Genomic DNA, 21,310 nt, shown 5'->3' with positions numbered 1-21,310 from the left:
TAATATCAAAGACTTATTTCATATTGAAAAGTCCTCAGTTGCTTCCAAGATATATTTTTATAGATACCAAGTGGTATGGATTTTATCTTCGATCTGTCTGTAGCTTCCTACACAATGTGACACAAATTCTCCATTTTTCAGCTCTTACATATCTGGAGCCAGCTCACTCCAAAGGGTGAGGGAGAAGAAGCTGATGTAAGATTTGTCTTCAGATCTTTGGAGGTGTGGTGGTACATGTGAAGTTTAAAAAAATACACACCCTTAGATCTAGGCCTTTTCATTCATTCATTCATTCATTCATTCATTCATTCATTCATTCATTCATTCCAGGCATTCTCTGGGCTGTCCCTGTGGGTTTCATTCAGCACTGCCCTGTGAGCTCTGAGTACAGAAGTGAATAAGCAAGTGCCTGTCCTCAAGGAATTTCTAGTGCAGTGTGTATACTGGGGGTGGGGAAGGAGTAAGAACAGTTCTAGCACAGTAAGAAGCACTGAGTTAGGGGGGATGTGGGGTGTTGTCAGAACATCTGCTCTGTCACAGGAAACTTCTAAGAGCCAGTTCTGCAGAGTCGCCACAGGTCCGTGGTAACTGGACAGGAAGAGGAGTGGAGGAAGGACCGTACAGGCAGAGGAGACCACATTTGCAAAATGTAGAGGAAGGAGAAACATGGGCTGACACAGTTTCCTGAAGTGGTTCAGTCCAGCTGGAACATCCAGGTGAGGAGGGAGAAAAGTGGAGGTTCAAGGCCAAAGAGGGTGGCAGGGCATAATGGGCCCCACAGGACATGTCTTAGAGTCCCTTCTTTTGAAGGCAATTGTTTGAAAGGCTATAAGGTGATATGGTCATGTCTGTACTAGAAAGCTTCCTCTGGTTGCTCTGTGGATCATGATGGCTGTTGAAGGAGGCTGGAAGCCGGGAAGTTAGGCAGTGGCCTTGACTGTGGCGACAAGCAGATGGAAAACCTCATCAAGTAGAGCACAGGGACTGAAGGTGTGGCCTTTGGGGCTCTAGAAACTTACCCTGCCTCCACTCCCGAGAGCAATGGGGTTCTGGAGGAATCATGGGATGGTGAACGCCTATTCGACAAGGGGGCAGAAGGTCTGGGCTTTGGGCCTGCCATCCTCACCCCGCTTTCTGAATGTGCCTTTGTGGGTATATCTCTTTACTTTGCTGCCCTTATTTGTTAAGTTGGACCATGATAGATAGCTCCGTTCCTTTCCAGAGAGTCCATGGGAGGGTTAAATGAGTCATACCACACTGAAGCAATTTGCAAACTCTACAGAACTTGGCAGTTTGGTATCACATTCCCGGGTCTCTGAACCCGCCTCAAAACACGAGTCGTATCTCTGTGGACCGCATATAGGATTGGGGCTCTGGCAGATTCCATTTCTAGAAGAAACTTTAACATTCCTCGAAGGAGCTTTAACTGCGCTAGCAAATTTAATCTCAAAATATTCTCGCAGGCGACACGTTGGTCTCCGCAGTTTTGCGGGCACATCGGTTTCTGATTAGAGTTACAGTCTGAGCGGGGAAGTGACTTTGGAAGAGACGTGCGTGCTGGCAGCGGATGGGGAAAAGGGTTAAGAGACAGGGAGGGTTTGCTGTAACTCACCCCTGCTCCGGTTGGGATTCTGAGTGAATATGAAAAGTAAGCAGAAACTCAATTAGTAACCCCTGAACTCGCCCCGTGTTATCTCTGAGAACACCCCTTCCTCCCATCCTATGCCTCCGAGTGAGAGCAGGCTTTCTGTCAAGCTATTGCAGAGAAGGATGCAGACCCAGAGGAAACAGGATGAAGCAACTCGAGGCTGCTTCTGCTTCCTCCAGCATCTTGAATTCAGGGTTTTCTGTGAGGATTAGGAAGTTCTAAATTCTGAGAGCTTAAAAGAAGATAATTATTTCTATTAAGTTCCTACTATGTGCCACACAGGCATTCCTTTAAAGGTCTTATTTATTTAAAAATTTTTTAATCCTCACCCAAGGACATTTTTTTTTCATTGGTTTTAGAGAGAGAGAGAGGGAGAGAGAGAGCAATATGGAAGCAAGGGGGAAATATCGGCCAGCTGCCTCCTGTATGCAACCAGACAGGGAATCACAATCACTGGGGACTGAACCCCAAACACTGGCATGTGCCCTGACTGGGAATCCAACCTGCAACCATTAGGCTATGGGATGACACTCCAAGCAACGGAGCCACCGGGGCCAGGGCTCAAAGTTGTATTAAGTGCTGGTATTATTGTCCCCATTTTATAAATAAGGAAACGGAAGTTCAGAAAGGTGAGCAAAGTATCAAGGACTTCTTGTGCTTTAAGTCATTCAGTTCTCAAACAATAATGTGAGGCAGCTACTACCTATCATTTTTTTCCTCGTCAAGTGCATTGCCGCTCTTCCCTGTGTCTCTTTCTGCAGTGTTTCTCCCTGCAGTGGGAGAAAACACTGTGGGAGGACTGTGTTTCTTCTTCATCGAAGGCAGGCTTGGCCATGTGGAAGGTGAGTGGAACTGACAGGTGTCATTGTTGAGTAGAAGCTTGAAGATTCGGAGTCTGCGTTGTCATTATCTCTTTTTTTCTGTGCTATTAGAAAAAGAGGGTCTTGGATTGAAACTGCCCAGTCGACCCAGGTCTTAAAGTAAAGGTAATACAGGGGGAAGTCAGCCATGTGTGGACATATTAAGAAGAATCCAGAGGGTTTAGGATCATTCGTTATACAGTGTAGCCTAGCTTAGAACAACTTAAGTACCATCTGAAGAAAATGAAGTTAAGGGAGGTTATCGAAGTGTGTAGCTATTAAGTGGTAAAGCTGAAACTTGAGGTCAATTATGTCCTATTCTAAATTGTCCACTTTTGACCACTGTATTACTCTTCCTTGACAGTTCTGTTTTCCTGAGATTTTCCTATATTTTATAGTGACTGCTTTAGAACAACAACAGGAGCAGCTAGCTTCAATAGACTGAAGAGTGGGAAGGTCCTTGGTGAGAAAGGGAAGTGAGTGAGAGCCATGATTAGTAATTTCAGAGAACAAACAATTCATCTGGGGATTTTGTTAAAATGCAGATACTGAGCTAGTATGTCTGGGCAGGACCTAAGATTCTGTATTTCAAACAAGGTTCCAGACGAAGATTATACTGCAGGTGCCTGCACCATTCTTTGAGTAGCAAGCCTTGGGGGTGCCAGTTATTCACTGCGTTGATGCTAGAAAGGTAAAATAAAATGGTATTACACAGTGGCTAAGAATGTGTAAACAGGACTGGGACTAGATTCAAGCAAGCTGGGTGATGAGGGGACAGAATTTAAGGAAGCAAAGGAGAGCAAGTGCCGAGTGTGGACTCTCAGGGCCCTGAGGGTGGGTTTAATCTGCCACGATTTGTTTCTAGGTTGATTCTAATAGTTGAACTTGAAACCTCAGTTAGCATGGAGCCAAAGAGTATGTTCATATGCTTGATTTTCACCTACACATAGGTTCTGATGTCATTGATTATTATAAGGCCATTCCAAGGAGGATGCTCTTCTGCTAGTACAAATATACTCTTTTCTAATCAGAAAAAGGCTCAAAATCATGTCATGCTTTGGGTAGCTTCTTTCTTGAAACAAATTATTAATTTTTGGTTTATGTGTTTATTTTCAGATTATCTTTTGTTCTTATGTTCTGTTCCTTTATTATTTTTTCAAGTTTTTCCAAGCTGGCAGTTATAGTATAGTATCTATGAAGTCAATGTCTTCTACCATCAATATCCCTCAACAATTTTATCCTAAAAAATTTGGCACTATTTTTCTAAACTGGATTGGACATTTCTGTAGTAAGATGTTTAATAAAACAATTATTTTTTTTCCTCTAAGTTGTAGCTAGATCTGAAAGCTAAGGTTAAACTATCCTGAGTCACTTATATTCTAAAGAGAAACCTAATAGAATGTGCACCAGCTTTGGGCACATTCTATTCCAGTGACCCCTAGCTCTTCCCTAGAAGCAGCAACCAATTCTACTATCAGACACCAGCAGCCCTTCTCCTTACCTCCACGTCTATAAAAGTGGGGTAGGCAAAGGGGATGGGGATCATAAGTTACCTGAGCCATCACTGGCCTTGTGAAAAGTCTGTCCTGATGAGTGGTTTTTCCTTTTCAGAAGGCAGGAAAAAGGAAATTCCCAACATCCCCCAAGCCAAGTAATGGGAACATGAAGAAAATAACCCATAAAGATTTGGAATACCTACAAGGTAAGACTGACATATTCCTTCCCTGATAGATAACACAGAACTTGCAGGAACACCTGGAGGTGGGAGAGGTTGTGAGGGACTCATGTCTGTAACACACTGGGCAGGTCAGTTCCTTCTTCAGCGGAAGGCTGCTGCATGCACACCCTAGGATGTGGCTTTCTTATTTCGTCTCATTAGTCAACAGACGCTTCTGATCCTGAAAGTTTTTCACTTCTCTCATCCCACACCGTTACTGTTCCCCCTTTCACTTCTCTTTCTTCCTTACATGTTAAGTTTTCTCTTTTAAACATTCTTTTACATTTATTATAATAGAAATCTCAGGGGAAGATGCCATGGACTAAATGCTTGGGTGTTCCCACATTTCACGTCTTGAAACCCTACCCACAAATGTAATGGTTTTTGGACGTGGAGCCTTTGGGAGATAATTAGGGTTAGATTAGGTCATGAGGTGGGGTCTCTAATGATGGAATTAATCCCCTCATAAAAGAGGAGGAGTCACAGGTTCTTTCTCTCTGTGTGCATAAACCAGGGAAAGACCACAGGAGGACATACCCAGCAAAAAGGCCCTCACCAAGAACCCAAACTTTCTGTCTCCCTGACCTCACAATCTTGGATGCACAGCCTCCAGAACTGTGAGAAATAAATATTTTCTGTCTAAGTCACCTAAGAGTTGATGATTTGTTATAGCAGTTGAAGCTGGTTGAAACAGAGAGGAGATTGGTGCAGGCTTTCTGTCCCCCATTTTCAATGGCATGTCTCTCGTAACATTAGGTTATGCATCTATCTTTTGAAGTTTACTTACACTACACATCAGTATTTGTGCATTGTTTACAAGAGAAGGAAAAGAATGGGCACACGCAGTTTACAGACCTGGTTTAAATCCTGGTTCTGTCACTTACTGGCTACACGATCCTGGGCCAATTTAACTGTTTTGCTTATCTGTGGTATGTCAATGACAACAGCAAGAAACATAATGGTGATAACAATGATAAACTCAACAACACCAGCATCTCAGCTGTTTTTTTTTTTTTATCATGAATAGGTATTGCATATTTACCACACCTAGTTCCGGCATTAATGAATTTCATGAGTGTATATGAAGCACCCACTGTGTGCCTGGCACTATCATGGGTACTGGAGATGCTACAATGAATAAGAGAGATATTGTCTGTGTCCTGATAGAGCTTATGGTCCAGCGCAGAAGGTGGCCAGCTTACAGCGCAGCCCATGGCCCAAATCTTGCCCTTGGTCTGTTTCTGCACAGTCTTTGAGCTAAGATTGGTGTTATGTTTTTAAAGTGTTGTTAAAAAAATTAAATGTGATAAAGACTTGTATGTGGCTTGCAAAACTTAAATTACTTACTACCTGGCCTTTTCTAAAAGACTTTTCCTATTCCTGGCCCAATGGAATATACATGAAGTATTCAGTACATGCTTTTCATATATCAGTTCTTAGTCAGACATTCCTTGTGTGAATTTCTGCGTAATCTATCTGTCCCTTCAATTCACCATATTCTTACTGCTGCCCTTGAAGTAAAACTCAACATTTTTCACACAGTTACAGGTCCTGAATGGGTGACCCATGTCCCTCTGCAGCCTTTTCTAATTATATCCTGTTTATACTCCTGCCACCCTGGATTTCTTTCTTTTTAGCAAACATTGCACATTTGCCTCAGCGCAGGGGACTGTTACTCTCCACTCCCCCCTATTCAGCTAGTTTACTTGCCACTTATTCTTCAGAATTTACCTTTAAAGTCATTCTTTTTGGGAAAATTTCCTTGACCTCTTCTTGGTAGATCAGCCTCCCCACTCCCTTTACTTGTTTTCATGGTTCCTGATGCTTATGGTATCTTTATATCAATATTTATGGTTGTTATTATTATTGCCATCCCCTCCACAAGTCAGTTTCATGAGGGCAGGGGTTACCTCTCTTTTGTTTACTGATTCATCTCCAGCAACTACCGTTCTCGTCTGGGGCCCAATAACGATTAGGTAAATACATGAAAGAAAGAATGAATGATTTGGTTTCATTTTTGTTGAAAAGAAATAGATCAGAAAGCTTACAGAATTCTTGCAACATGGGAGTGCTTTCTTTTCCCAGGGAAATTCACCCCCAAATGGAATTTCTGTGGCTCCATCTCATTCCTCCCATGTAATTAATGGAGGCCCAGTGAGCTGTTTGTGCTGATACATCATCTGCACTGCACAGCAAATGCATTTGTTACTGAGCTATCTGGGCCAAAGCTAATGAAACATTTGCAAATGTCCTGATTTACAAAGAGAAAATTGGTTCACCTGAATGACAAGCTTTGCACGCAAGGGAAGTGTTCTTTGCAATTTTCTAGTTGTGTTCTGGGAAGCCTCAGACTCCTAAGGAAACACACATCAGCAGTTTCCTCTAGAAGTCAAAAGCTAGAGGTCACCTTGGAGGCACTCCAATGTCCTGAGATCCACATTGTTCCATGCGATCCTCATGTGAGCTTCAGGATGCCTGGGAGCCCTCTGAAATTGTACACAAACTGCGTATTTGCATGTGTGCACTGTTCTAGAAAAATATTTTTTTAAGATTTTATTTATTTATTTTTAGAAAGAGGAGAAGGGAAGGAGAAAGAGAGTTAGAGAAACATCAGTGTGTGGTTGCCTCTCACACGCCCTCTACTGGGGTCCTTGGCCTGCAACCCAGACATGTGCTCTGACTGGGAATTGAACCAGCGACCCTTTGGTTTACAGGCCAGCACTCAATCCACTGAGCCACACCAGCCAGGGCTATAAAAAGATTTTTAAAGATTTAATAAGTTTTCAATGAAGCCTGTGTCAGACAAATAGTTAAGAGCTAGTGATCTAAGAAAACCCAGGGTTTCCTTAACTTTGATTTTTAATTTTTTTCAGAATATAAAGAATAGGGAGCAGAGATATAGCCGACCATAAATTCTAATGGGATCCTTTGTACCTCTAGTCCCAAACTTTCCTGATCCACTGTGCAGATAAGGAGACTGATTTGGATCAGGCTAAAGAGATGGCTTGCCCTGGCTTCACAGCAAGTGAGACACAAAACCAGGATAAATGCTCCGTCAGTCCAATGTTCTTTATACCACCATCCGCTTTCCACTAATATGTTAACCTTTCCATCCTGGTTTTATCTGTTTCCCTGCTCAACACCCAATTTTGTTCCCACTCAGTTATTCTTTCTCTCGGTCCCCTACCATCATTTTCTCAACACGAACTTTTAAAACTATTTATCAGTTGTGACCAGATTATCTCTAAGAAGAATTTTGGCTTCAATAAATGGTTGTTCAACAGGGTTGATGAATTAGAAATTGAAATACAATAGGGTAATATATTTATCGTTTCCTTTCCAAATGTATCTCTCAAGTGATAGTAAAGAAATAAATTATATAAATCAAGAACCGAAAGAATTGATGATAAGAAACAAGAGAATCGAAGAGGAATGAGTATTACATGGGAGACTTCAAATTTTAGAAATTGAAAATGGATACTAATTGAAATAAGCCTGTCTGAAAAGGCTGTATTTTGTATAATTCCAAGTAAGGGACACTATTTGGAAGAGGAAAAACTTTGGAGACAGTAAAAAGGTACATGGTTGCCAGGAACTGGGGGAGGGGAGGAAAGTGATAGGCAGAACATATTTTTAAGGCAGTAAAAACACTCTGCATGATACTCTAATGCATGATGTCATTGTGCATTTGCTTAAGCCCATAGGATGTATAACACCAAGAGTGAGCCCTCATATAATCTGTGGACTCTGGATGATAATGATGTGCCAATAAAGGTTCACCGATTTAAAAATTACAAGTGTCACTCCAGTGGGGGTTGTTGAAAATGGGGGAGGCTATGGATGTGTGGGGGCCGGGAATATATAAAATCCCTGTAACTACTGCTCAATTTTTCTGTAAACCTAAAACTGCTCTAAAAACTAAAGTTAAAAAAAGTGTGCCAACCATTTATGCATATACTGCTTGTCAGCTCCAAATGCGTCCATCCCAGCCTCCTCTGAGATAAGGAAGATGTGGGTCTTATAAATATTTCTCCTTTGCCAGTTGACATGATATTACATGTTGCCAGTACAGGAATCTGGAGAGACACTGGAGAATGAAGGGTTTTTCTTTCAGGTTCTAGTGCATGCCTTTCTCCCACCTCCCCACACGGTTTCTGCAGCACCCAGTTCTTGTAGAGCTTGGTAGTCAGTAAGGTCCAGCAGTACCTGGAACGTCCCCATGCCCCTCTTCTGTGGTTTTGTGCCATGTTCATAGGCAGAGAAACCCCTCTGCAGAGGGCTTCCCCCCTCCAGAGAACAGACTGCAGTGTGTGACCCCGATGAAGTGCCTCAGTGAACTTCTCTACTATCCACTGAACCACAGCACACCCTCTCCAGTAAGACCTGGATCTCACCCAGGGCCTAGAGGGGGGATTCTTCCTTGGTGGGCTGTCATAGCACTGGGGGTAGTGGTTTCTACCTACACCAGCTATTCCCACATACTCTAGAGTTATTTATACTTCTCACTAACCCATTCTCATTACTCCAATGCCATATTGTAATTTATAATTCTTTATATTAAACTTTCACTGTTAAAATTATTATGTCATTTCTGGCTCTTGATTGGATCTAATGGTTATGATTAAAGATAAAAGACAAGAAAATTAAAGAACCAATTCAGGTAGAATAATATATAGCTCATAGAAATTCTATTTTAAAAAAATTAAAATTTTTTGAATTAAAAGGCAAAAGAGTTTCTATATTGAAAGTTCCTAATAAGTGATCAGATATTTTAAGCTATAAAAGATCCCCCATAAGCCACATAATCATAAACTTTCACAACATGATCTTTGTCAAAGGCAAAAAGAAGATTCTAAAAATCTCCTCTTTGGCTGAAAAAGATCATCTATTTAAAAAAAACAATAAAAATCGGAACAATGATGTTCAGTTTATAGAATGTTGTAACAATAAAGCTAGGCCATTACTAACTCTAGTAACAATACAGTCCAGAAATATTCAAGAAAAGCAAGTTCCATGTTCATTTATATAAACAGAAAATGACAAATATTTTACTTAAATAAAAATTATATCATAAATATGTTTTATATAAGTGTAGAGATGCTAATGTCTTAAGCTGAGAAAACAATATTATTAGGAACAAAATCCTTAGATATCTTTCTACATACTACAAAATCATGCTAATGATTTTAAGAAATGAGGTTCCTTCGAGTATCAGGAATAGGGAGAAAATAGGGTGTGGAACTCTGGTCATCTTATGGTCATGAAATGTTTTGGTCATCTTTTCCAACTATGGGCATGTATATATTTTCACTGAATTGTAAAGTAAGAGGCAAAAATAAAACTTTCATTGGGGAGACAAATGAGATAACAAATAGAAGAAATCAGCCAAGTCTTTAGCAGGCAGTTATTATTTAATAAGATTGGTGAGTTGAAGAAGCAAGTTTTTGGGAAAATATCTATGACTTAGCATTAACTTACGACTATCATAACTTCAAGGAAGGTGGTAAAAGAACAGGTAAAATTTTGCTTGACATAAGGAACCATACCCATTCTTGAGGTTACACAAACTTTTTCTGGTATTCAATTTTAGATAGATGTTATGACATGGATGGTTCAAAAAGTCAATGAACAACACTTTAAATGATGTCTTAGACAAGATTTTGACTGGAAGAGGAAAATCAATCTTTGCAGGAGTATATTTCTCTTATATACTTGACTCACTACTAACAAATGCAACAGCAAATATCCCCCCTGGCATCCACATAATTACACAGATAATGCCATTAAAATCTTAATAAATATATACATATTTTAAAAGCTGTAAAAAACTATATTATGTGGATTAGTGTATATGGTTCTAAATTTAAAAATATTCTGAAAGTCTAATTAATAAAAGATTCAAAGATAGAATATTTGGAAGACTGGATCAATAACAGACTTTTCAACTATCTCCATTCCAGGACTGAGGTCAGTTGAAAGCATTTCGACATCATTTGCAGTCAGGTAATTGGCCTCTTTTCAACAGAGGCAAGGCATGGGCTGACCACATAACCACAAGCATGCCCAGGAATTCAGAGGTTGGATCGCCCAGAAACAAATGGCTCACCAAACCTTTAAAATATGCTATTGCTAAAACCAGTTTCATGCACCTACATTTCAAACAGAGCTCATACCCAAAGTCAGTGTGATATAATGTGATCAAGTTGCAGCAGCCAGTTCCAATGTGAGGCTGGCAGGAGTCTTATTATGAAGTAGCATTTGCATAGGAACCTATCCAGAGGACTCTGATCAAAACCCCCACATATATTTTTTTAGTGAGAGAGAGGGGACAGAGAGATGGACAGATAGAGAGATTAAACTCACAGATGGACAACAATGTTGAAGGACTGAGTGGACTCCATCCTCACTTGCGGTCCACAGCAAAGCAGAACATTGTATGACAGGTTTCGCATGGCCGATTAGCATCAGGAATGAAACTTCAAAGTGTGGCCTGGTAATCAGACCTCAGGATGACTCTGGTGAGAACTCTGCCCTAAATCTCAGAGACTTTAATCTCTCTCTCAGCTTCAACCACAATTAACTTGCCCAACCTCAGCTGCATCATTCCTCTTCCAATTTCAGTTTTTTTCCTCAGGTGGAATTATAATATAATACTGACTGATCTCACAGCAGTGTCTTGAGAGGCATACAAGATAATGTCAACAAAATGGTTTTGAAACAGTTGACAATTCTGTGCATATTTAGAATAATAGAATGGGTGTATAAAGTGTTTGTATAAAAATTTCAAATGTGGAGCAAAAATGAGAGTTTATTGGCTCATGTAACTGGGAAATTCAAGGGTACAGATGGCCCCAGGGAGCACTAGATACTTTAAAATTACCCAGAATCTGTTTATTCTTTATCTGTATTACCTGCATTACCCAAAAGTTTGACTTATTTTTTTATACCAGTGAGGTTTTCCATGCAATGGGTATTACCCTTTCATTTCCACTGCCTTAAGTACAAATTTAATTTCAGAGTGGAGGGGCCAAACAGCATGTATCTCTTGGCTTATGTTAAGCGAGTTTAGTTATGTAGAGGAAGAGAGATTTCTTGTTGGCATTTGCTTATAAATTTCAAGACAAGAACTCTAGTTAGACCAACTGGAATCACATAGCCATATTTGAGTCAGCAATTATGACCAAGAAGAGGGCTTCATAATTAGTCAGACCTGGTCATGTGACTGTCATGGACTATGCAGAGTAATAGATCTTCAGCTTTTCAAAGTAAGGAGGTGCTATTACCAGTGGAAGCAGCAAAGAGATATTGGGGGACAAATATCAGGTATCTATTATCTCAGTACTGCCAAAGGTCCCTGTGTACCCCCCTCTTATCTTGGTGATTATCACAAAAGAATGGAATTCTGTCTTTTCCAGATTGCATATGAGTATCTAATTTACTTTTGTATTCCCAGCACACAGGATTTAACATAGATCAGTTGCTCACTGATTGAAGGAATGAATAACTATTTTTTTGTTAAAACTGCAGAGGACTCTGCTATGCCAGTTCTTCTATGCATATGGGGAATCAACTCCTGTTTGTCTCCACCCCCAAATTCTCCCAGGCTCAAGAGTGCCACTTGGGAACTCCTTCTCTATACAATTTGTCAAATATTTAGTTGGGATCAATTATGAGCAAAGCCCTGTGCAAAGTTCTTCAGATGATTCAGAAGAGTGGTTTCCAGAATTACTTCTTGGTTTCCTAAATGGTGAATAAGAATCTCTGCCTCAAGAATCTTGCAGCCAAATTACAGCATTTGGTCATATAGATAATTCTTGGAAACAGGTGGCAGATACTGAAACAACCCATTTACATGATATATGCTATTGAAGTTCAGAGATGAGATAAACTAAGACCAACTGGAATCCATGGAAAAGCTAGAAGGTCAGGAGGGAGAGCAAGGTTCTTTTGAGAATGAGCAGGAAGGACCAATTACATTGGGTCTACTCTGATACAGACACTATGCTCAGTATCTTACAAACACTATCTTATTCTATCTTTATGAGCCCTTAAAAGTAGATATTGGTATCTGTACTTGGCAAGGCATAAAACTGAGGCTTGGGGAAGTTAACTAAATCAGTGAAACAATGCAAAAATTTCAGGGTTTATAACCATGCACTGATGTTTACAGTGGTGCAGCATTTCCTCCTATGATGTAGTTAATCATACACACATCACACCAGTCAGTGTTTCCAAGTAAAGATGACCCAACAGGATGTACAAATGATAAATTAGACATACATTAATACAGATAATTATAAAAATGTTAATAGGTGATGGGAATCGATTGTAGGTAATAGAGTACAAAGATGCATGGAAAATGAAGACACATGAAAATATAACTTAGATGGATAGATATGTACATATTCATATGGGGACAGTATCAGCCCTGTTTTTGTGAAAAGTCTGTTTGGCCATGTGTAATGTGCTCTGGTGCAGAGACAACTGAGTAGTTATGGGGAAGCCATGATCTGCTCCCATCTTCTCCACAGCTTCTCTGGCCCTGTGTCCTCATCTTTTCTAATCCTCAGTTTCATTGTCTGTAGAATGAGAATCATAAATGAAGCCCAGACTCCTCTCACAGGGTAGCTTTGAGAATCCTAAAAGGAGATTGTTGGGGAAGAACCTCAGAAATTGTAACATGCTCCATTTCCTTTTTGGGTTTGGCCTGAGGTGTTCTGCAGCTTCCTTTGAAAAGACAGTCACTCTCATCTCACATCTGGGAATAGGTTATTTTTGGAGAGGATGCGTATGCTTGGCTGCTGCCTGCCCATCACTGGATACGTGTTTTATAAGGTTTCACATTGCCTCTACCTTGCAGCTCAGCTTGTATAATCAAAAACCACTCTGATGCTTTCCATGTCAGCAAATGATTCTGTTCAATCTCTTGCACAATCTCCAAAGCTAAGCTCAGTAACAGACTGGTTTTTGATTTCAGATGATCTGCAGGCAAGATGAAAAATCAGTAGACTGTTTTCCACTCAAGATCAATACTTCTTTAACTTTCCTTTCCTCTGTCCTAGGGGACACATCTCTTCTCACCTCACTGGCTTCTGCCTTCCCACACTCCTTTTTGATTCTCCCCTCTCCCTACTACCTTACCTTTGGCACGGCTTGGTTACAATTCGGCATGTCTTCCTTTGGAGCTCCCCTGTTAATACCCATCACACCAGGTTCTGCTGGATGGCTTTACCCAAACACAGAGGCCCTTAAAACCAAGGATTTACTCTCCTACAGCCAGGAGACGAAGATTTGCGTCTTGCTGTGATGATGACCACCATGACCCAGAGAACTGATTTCACCCAAGTATTGATTTCCTTTTTTGCAAATTGGAGGCAACAATACCCACCCTGCTTTTATCCCCTGCAAACATGAAGCACTGAGAATGAAAAGGCCTTAGTTGTTAAATCCTATATTTGAAATTTTTAGTAGCAAGCAGTTTATTTAACTTTTTAATTTAAAAATGCATATGGAGTGCTTTTAACATGCTAAAAAGTAGTCTAAATTTTAAAAATACTATTCTAATAATTTAATCATAATGATAGCCTTTTAAGGTATATACTAGCAATATCCCCATATTATAGATGAAAAATTAGAGACAAAGAAGGTAAGGAAATTTGTCCCAAATTATGTATTTGGCAAGTTGTGGCACTTGGGTTCAGAAACTGTGATTTAATCACTTTGCTATGTTATGTAAGCAATTCAGTGATCCATTCATTATATGTCCTCTTTTGGATTACATCATGGTGTACTAATACAAGGATAGGCTAGGTTATTCCATGGTAATAAATGAGCACTAACAGAAGTTTATTTTTCACTCAGGCAGAGTGCAGTAAATGTCTAGACAAATTCTTCAGGGCAGCCATTGATTGTCTGATGACCCGGAGAACAAGAACCTGATGTTGGTGAGTTACTTACATCTGCCACCCCCACCATGGACTGCTATTCATTAGTTAAAAATAGTGAAATGGATGGGTAGATTACAATAAAAAATCCTGGTAAAGACAGAGTACTACTCAAAGGGGGAAAAAAGAACATGATATAAAATTTAGTTTTATTTAAAGTTAAAATATGTGCAATAAGACAAAACACATTATGCAAGAATATGCACACAGAAAAATATGCATTGAATATATTAAAATAGATGTACCTGTATTCATTTTCTATCTATCTACCTGGTGAAATGGAAGAGGAGAATAGATCCATAAGGAGTGTATATATGAGGTCTGTCTAGGAGATGTCTAGCCGTGTACTATGAAAAATAGAGACATTTATTGAAGAAGATACAAGATACAAGAAACATTGTATATAGGACAATGGCACCTCGGTCCCCTTCAAAGTAGGCACTTTAGGACCTCACACAGTTCTCCCAGTTACCATTAAGCTGCCCTGATATATTTTCCTGAATCTCATCAACAGTCTGAAATCTCTTCCCTTTCAAAGGTGATTTTAGTTCTGGGAAAAGCCAGAAGTCTTGGGGCAGTAAATCTGTGCTGTGGGGGGGGGGGCAAGTCACCTGGATGACTGACTGTTTTGCAAAAATACTGTGCATGAGACATAACACGTTAGCAGGCATGTTGTTGTGATGAAGCTGCCAATCACTAGTTGCCCATAGCTGCAGCCTTCTGAATCATCTGAATAGTTTCCGTGGAGGAATGTTCAAGCTTAATGCAAAATTTGATACAGATTTGTGGCTTTATGTCCTTATTCATTTTAAATGTAACAGTCACACAGTACACATGCTCATTCATTGGCGTCTACCGCTCCCACTGACTGGTACAGTGAAGTCATCATTGTTCATGCATGGACATTCCAGTCCACTGTCCTTGATTGCCAGGTTATATCAATGTCACACAAACCATTCTGGTTATATTAACAATTGCTAGACTTTTTAGGACAGACCTTGTATGTTACAAAAAATACAAGCAAAGGACTTGCATAGATAGATGGTGACCATCAGTCATGAAATGAGAAGTAGGTTAGCTTAATTCTCTAAAGCAGAGTGTGGCACACTGTAGCCCCTGGGCCAAATCTCACCCGCCCCTTTGTTTTACAAATAATGCTATACTGGAACATTCACTTGTTCTCATATTTTGTATGGCTGCTTTTGCAATACAATAGCAGACCTGACTAGTTGCAGCAGGTACAGACTACCTCACAAAGCCAAAAATATTTACTGTCTGTTTACAGAAAAAAAATTTGCACTCTAGAGAACAGTGAAGAAAGAACATATCTTTATCCTTATGAGTTTAGTCAAGTTCAGAGTTCAGTCAAGAAAATGGCACCCACTCTGTGTATTTTATGTAAGAATGACTGACTATGAAAATTGAGGGTTTACCCAGCCACTGAGAGCTAAGGGAACAAAGGTGAAGGAGTCATCCCAGAAGAACTCCTCCTGAAATGCAGAAGTGGTTGTTCTCAAACATTTTTCAGGATGCTACTGTGGTTTGCAAAAATCTCTGGGAAGCTCCTGCCCTCCCTCCTAGTATGCATTAGTGAGAGCACATGGCTTCCGAGAGCCTTTTGGCGAGCCACCATAAACCTCATGACATCCCCACGTACCTGCATGCAACTATCCCAGATGGTAATATCTTCCTTTTGCATTCTGCTTTCCAAATTTAGTGTCTCTCCCACTCCCATCGTCAAAGTTCAAGTGAGAATCATGTTGTGCAAGGGAGTCCTAGGAAATGCAGTTTGGCTTTTCCTCCTCAATGCAAAGGAGACTTAGAAGGAGGGGGTGGTAGTTATTGACAGTCAGTGGAACCTTGCTCTTTCATTTCCACTACCCTGAGTTTGGCAGGAGGACAAGAAATAGTTATTTGTTCTAATGATCCTTTGTTCCAGAATACTTTAACTCGAGACTTACAGACTTCGAGGAAGACAATGCTTAGTCTTAAGAGGGTTAGAATAGATTCTCATATCCTGCCCCCATCAGTGTAAGCGTGTGTGTGTCAGTGTGTTCTGTGTGTGTGTGTGTGTGTTTCTAGGAAGACATACTCATCATTATTAGTGCCAATTGAAAAGTTCCAGGATCCCTCAGAGGGGTTTAGACCATTGTGACCACTGGCTGCTCCTTATATGCAGAGGGCTTTGTGTTTTTCATGTACTTCAGAACTCTGCACAGTGTCTGTTACAGAGTAAGCTTTCCATGAATGTTGGTGAAATCAGTAATTAACAAACACATAAAACACTCTTCTCAGTGAAAATAGACAATATGTACCACTAATTAATTTTTAATCCAGTACCCATAGTTAATAACATACTCAAGTGTGACATCAAACCCTTTCAAATGTGTTTCAGCCAAATTTATCTCAGCACCTGGTGCTGAGAGAGATTTGGCTATTGTATAGATAACACAAGTAATGCTGTCATTCCCGATAGGAAAATGCAAGAGCCAACAATAGGAAGGAGGAAGGGAGCAAGCCAGGGGAGCAGGCTCTGGCCCCTGTGCTCTGCTCACAGGGTCATGTTTTCATAGCTTCATTCCATCTGGCCAATGGGAGCTTTTTCTCCCATTGGCATCCTGACCCCTGGCTACATCTCCCCTCCCTCTGGGTCGAGATGCCTCTGCTACTTCAATACCTGGCGAATCCTAAAAACTGAGAAATGACTATCAATGCATGATCTCCTTAAGCCACACCATGCTAAAAGAATCCCCTTAGCATTACTAGAATTTAGAACGTAGGGGCTCAAGTCCTAACACCGACCTTCCTATTTGTGTCAGCTTTGGAGAATCACTTGACATGTCTGCATTTTAGTTTCCCACTCTCTAAGATGGGAGTGATGACGGGTATTCTAGCAAATAGGCAGACAGATACAAAATCATCCTGTATAGTATTACATGTCAATAAAATGTAGACTGTTAATAAGTTTATTTATCACGCACACAACAGGATCCTCAGACTTGCCAGAGCCTTTTAACTCTGGGCTTAAATGAGTTAGTCAACAGCTAATTCTGAGACCCAAAATGTCAATAGTTACTAAATAGTAAGCCGAAACTAACATCTCCCCCACAAGACTGTAACTCACGCCAACATTTTTTCATGAGTTCAATAGCCTCTGATTAGCTGGCTTTGCCTCTATTTTTTTCTCCTTATTTCCTGGGTTTATGCAACTTCCATTGCCAGCTAAAACCGAAATCCCTGAAAATCTGAATTGAGTGTGCCAAGCACAATTCTGACAGCCCTAAACAAACTCAGGGTTTAGTTAAGGCCCCTCTGAGCTAAGTGCTCATCCTCTGGGATTCCAAAAAGTCCCTAGACAATCATTTCCTCTGCCTCCTGGGTTCTCCAAATCTGCTGTCCTTGAAATATAATTAGATAGTCAGCCAGGCCAGAGAGTATGCAGAGAGCCCATGGCTATTCAAAGAGGTAATTTGCTCATTCTTCCTGCTTAGTCCATCTCTTTCCAGATCTCAGTTTTCTCTTCTATTAAATGGGGATGATGGTTACCAAGCTGATGACCTTGGAGGCAATTAAGAAAAAAATGAGTAGCTTTGTCTGGGGCACTAGAAAATGCTTCATAAATATTCCACTTCAGTTGGAATTTAAGAGATAAGAAAGAAATGACCACTAGTGAAGGTGGGAAAGATTTTGCCATATTTTTATATTCTGCTAAAGGTAGATCAAATAACACTACCTGAGAAGGTCAACAAAAGAAATAGCAGAAATCAAGGCATGAGAAGGTGAACATTTAAAGCACATTCAAAGAAGAGAGAAGACTTTGATATGCTTGCGTTTTCTAGTGATACAAGAAGGCAATGGGAAATAAGACTGGAATATTGTGAACACTCTAAACTATAAAGGGTCTTGAATATCATGGTAGGGGGATGGATTTTATACTGACCCAGAGAACTCTTTTTAAAGAGCCTTAAAGACTTTGACTTTTTTTTAAAGCTTTTTTAGAGCTTAAACATATTTGTATATGTAAGTATATCTAGTCTTTAGAAAATTACTTCATCAGCTGTGTGAAAGATGCAATATAACAGCATCCCGCAAAGTGCATTCTGAAGGCACAAACTCAACTGGTTGTTAAAAGCTGTCACACATATATAACTAGACACTCAAGTCCACAGATATCACACATAGGAATCCTACAACACATGTTGAAAGAACAAATGAGTTGGGATTAACAAATTTTAGGTTCGAGCAAACTAATTAAGGTTTTTGTTATCAATTTTGTTTCCTTTGCCCATTTAACCATAGAGCTTCCTAGGACATCTGATACACTGATATGCTTCATGTATCTCCAGAAGGAGAAAGAATAGGTGAGTTTTCATAATTTTATTTGTTATAAAACTTCTTTCATCATGCAAGCCATGGGGACCAGCGCTCTAATATGGAAAACACTGTGGGGAGCATTAGATTAAAAAGAGAGATTGTAGGCAGTGAGCCCTTGCAAGGAGCGATTTAGATAACTCAAGAAAGCAGGCACAGCACCTGAACTACAATAGTGCCAGATGGGTTGGAGAGGAAGAAAGGCTTAGGGGACGCACTGTGAAAGAAACATGGACAAGACTTAATGATTAAACTGATGTCAGGAAAGAAGAAGATGAAGAATCAAAATGATTTCTGGGTTTTTAATCAGGGAAATTGTGGCCCTCTGCTATTTATATAACTTGACCCTGAAGTAATTTATGAAAATCCATTAGAATTGAGGTGTTGCTTTTATCTTTGCTTTCAAGAGGTACCCCAAAGTGGGAAAAGTGAAAATTCTTTGAAATTGTCACTCGCCTGCATGATTTGGTATAGGTATGTATGTGTGCATCTGTCTACCTATCTTATATATTTATATGTATATAGTTAAAGATCTATGTATATGTTAGACATTTTAACACAAATATTTTCTACAATATGCACACAAATGAATAAAGTCATTGTGACATCTTTGTTTATAATTTAAATAAATGTTAGAAAAAATTGTTAATAAATGCCAGGAAAATTGTTAAACACATCTGAATATATTAATACAACATAATACTGTGTGAAGCCATCATAAGTCATGTCTTAAAGAAGAAAAACCTCCCACTGTATAACATAAGTGTCAAAAAGAAGGGAGGTTATAAAGCAGAATATACTGGCAATTTTGTTAAGAAAAATTTGTTGGCCTTACATGCATAGAAAAACAATCATATAGAAACATAGCAATATTTTAACAGTAGTTTTATTCAGACAGGGGAATTAATGGTAACTTGGTTTTGCCTACATATATTAAATTTCCCAAATGCCTATGTGGTACTGATTAAATAAAAAATATTTGTATTTTCAGTGAGATATATTTTTAGCAGAATATAATCATGATTATTATTATTGCAGAAATGATACAGTAGTTTTGCCACTCACTTTTCTATCCTTCTTTCTGTTGGAAGAAGTTATTGAGAGGATGTGACCGCTGGTTATACTGTGAGCTGGACCTGGGCAATTGGAGGCTATTTGTGTCCTCACCTGCCCTTGGAATGTTCATTCTGTCCACTGTTCCCATAGCAGGAGCCATTTCAAGGACACAACCTTGAAAGAGCAATGTGCTATTGGAACCACCTAGTTGGTATACGTGGCTGAATCCTGTTAAGGCCTCTATATAAACTTTTAGGGTTCTGGTGGGTGGATGCAGAGATCTACTAGTCTTGTGGCTGCTCAAGACAAGCCTAGTGTATAAGTTCACTTTCTTATTAAAACTTTTACCTACAAATCTGGAACAGTCTTCCTCTTTCTTTGGTCTCTCCTTGCACTCCATGTATGGAGGCCAGTTTTCCTCAGAAAACTCCTAATGTTGCAAAACAATTTGTTTCATTCATCCTTCCACCCTTTCCATCCATCTACCCATCTCTGTAATCCAGAAACACTGAGGATATGCAGCATGTGCCAAGTTATTTTCTAGGCTGCTGGGTTAGACCATGTCCTATAGACACGCCAGCCACAAAGTCAGTGGGGGAGGGCCAGCATCAACCAGTTCAGTATATTTTTGGTCCCCAGTCTTTGCTGAAGGCAGGAAGCATATCAAGTGCAAAAGAAGAGCCATTTGTTTCTCAAGATACTTGTCAAAATCAGAGCTAACTATGCAGAGCGAGGAAATACCCATGGATAAATCCTTCACATGCATCTGGAGTAGCTGGGGAAGGGTTGGGAAGGGTGAAACCTAATGTCTTTAGGAAGTTGAGAAGTGACATATGGACAGTCACAAGAAATTGGGATAAATAACAAAACTGAGGGCTGTGGGAACCTAAGAGAAATGACTACAACTTGAAAAGTCAATAAAGTCTTTAGAAATTGAAACTCTCCAAAGGTGAAGAAAATATGATGATTTGAAAATAGGGGGCTGTAGATGGAGCTAGCAACATGGCTGTGGAACTCTTCTTCTGTGTGCAGGCAAGTTTGTGTGTAGGTATGTGCCTTTGAGATGGGGTCGTGGGGAGACATTGTGGACAGCTTCAAATTAATGGGTTAGAAGCTACTAATCTGGGTATGGTGAGGTCATATAGAGATATCATAAATCACGAAGGCACTGAGTAAAACTTGTTTTGAAGGGCCCTGAGATCTTGGGGAATTTGAAACTTGGAAGTATATCATTTTGAAAGATTAGCATTCCTTTTTCTTTCTTCTATGAAACGTTGAAGAAGTTTATTCTCTTAGACTATTCCCTTGTTCCAAGTTATTAGACAAAAGGGCTTTATTATGACACACACAGAGCAAACCCCACCTCTACCCCTTTAAATTGGGGGATTTGTAGAGCTACTCCACGACAGCACATCCGACAATAAGCTTTGAGCTTAGTTGAGAATGGTGCGGGCCATGCCGAAGCAGAGATTCAACTTCAGTCCTTCAATACACACACACACACACACACACACACACACACACACACACACACACAGCCAGACCCTTATCTGGGTCTAAGCCTTGATGGTTAGAGGGGTTTTGCCAGAAATGAATGCAATGTCTTAACAAAATATTAGTGAACCAAGTGATCTAGGCTTAAGCAGAGATGTTCAAAGACATAGTTTTCACAGAGTAGAAGGTAGCTACTATTCAGCTCCACCCAGAGGATAAG

The 21,310-nt window shown here is 40.0% G+C and overlaps 1 long non-coding RNA gene across 1 annotated transcript in view; it reads left to right on the top strand.

Annotated features, from left to right (window-relative positions):
• The first annotated feature begins 4,126 nt into the window (after nt 1-4,126).
• LOC119056320 (uncharacterized) overlaps nt 4,127-21,310 on the top strand; it is a 77,663-nt gene continuing 60,479 nt past the window's right edge. Inside the window, exons 1-3 of the long non-coding RNA XR_005083863.2 lie at nt 4,127-4,210; nt 14,087-14,169; nt 18,469-18,530. This is a non-coding gene — a long non-coding RNA (uncharacterized LOC119056320). The remainder of the gene's footprint in view (nt 4,211-14,086; nt 14,170-18,468; nt 18,531-21,310) is intronic.

This window comes from Artibeus jamaicensis, unplaced genomic scaffold, assembly GCF_021234435.1.
Source record: "Artibeus jamaicensis isolate MK-2021 breed Jamaican fruit bat unplaced genomic scaffold, CSHL_Jam_final scaffold_1964, whole genome shotgun sequence".
NCBI classification, from domain to species: Eukaryota; Metazoa; Chordata; class Mammalia; order Chiroptera; family Phyllostomidae; genus Artibeus; species Artibeus jamaicensis.
Note: the sequence above shows the minus strand (reverse complement) of the source record. Positions and strands in the feature narration are given on the sequence as shown.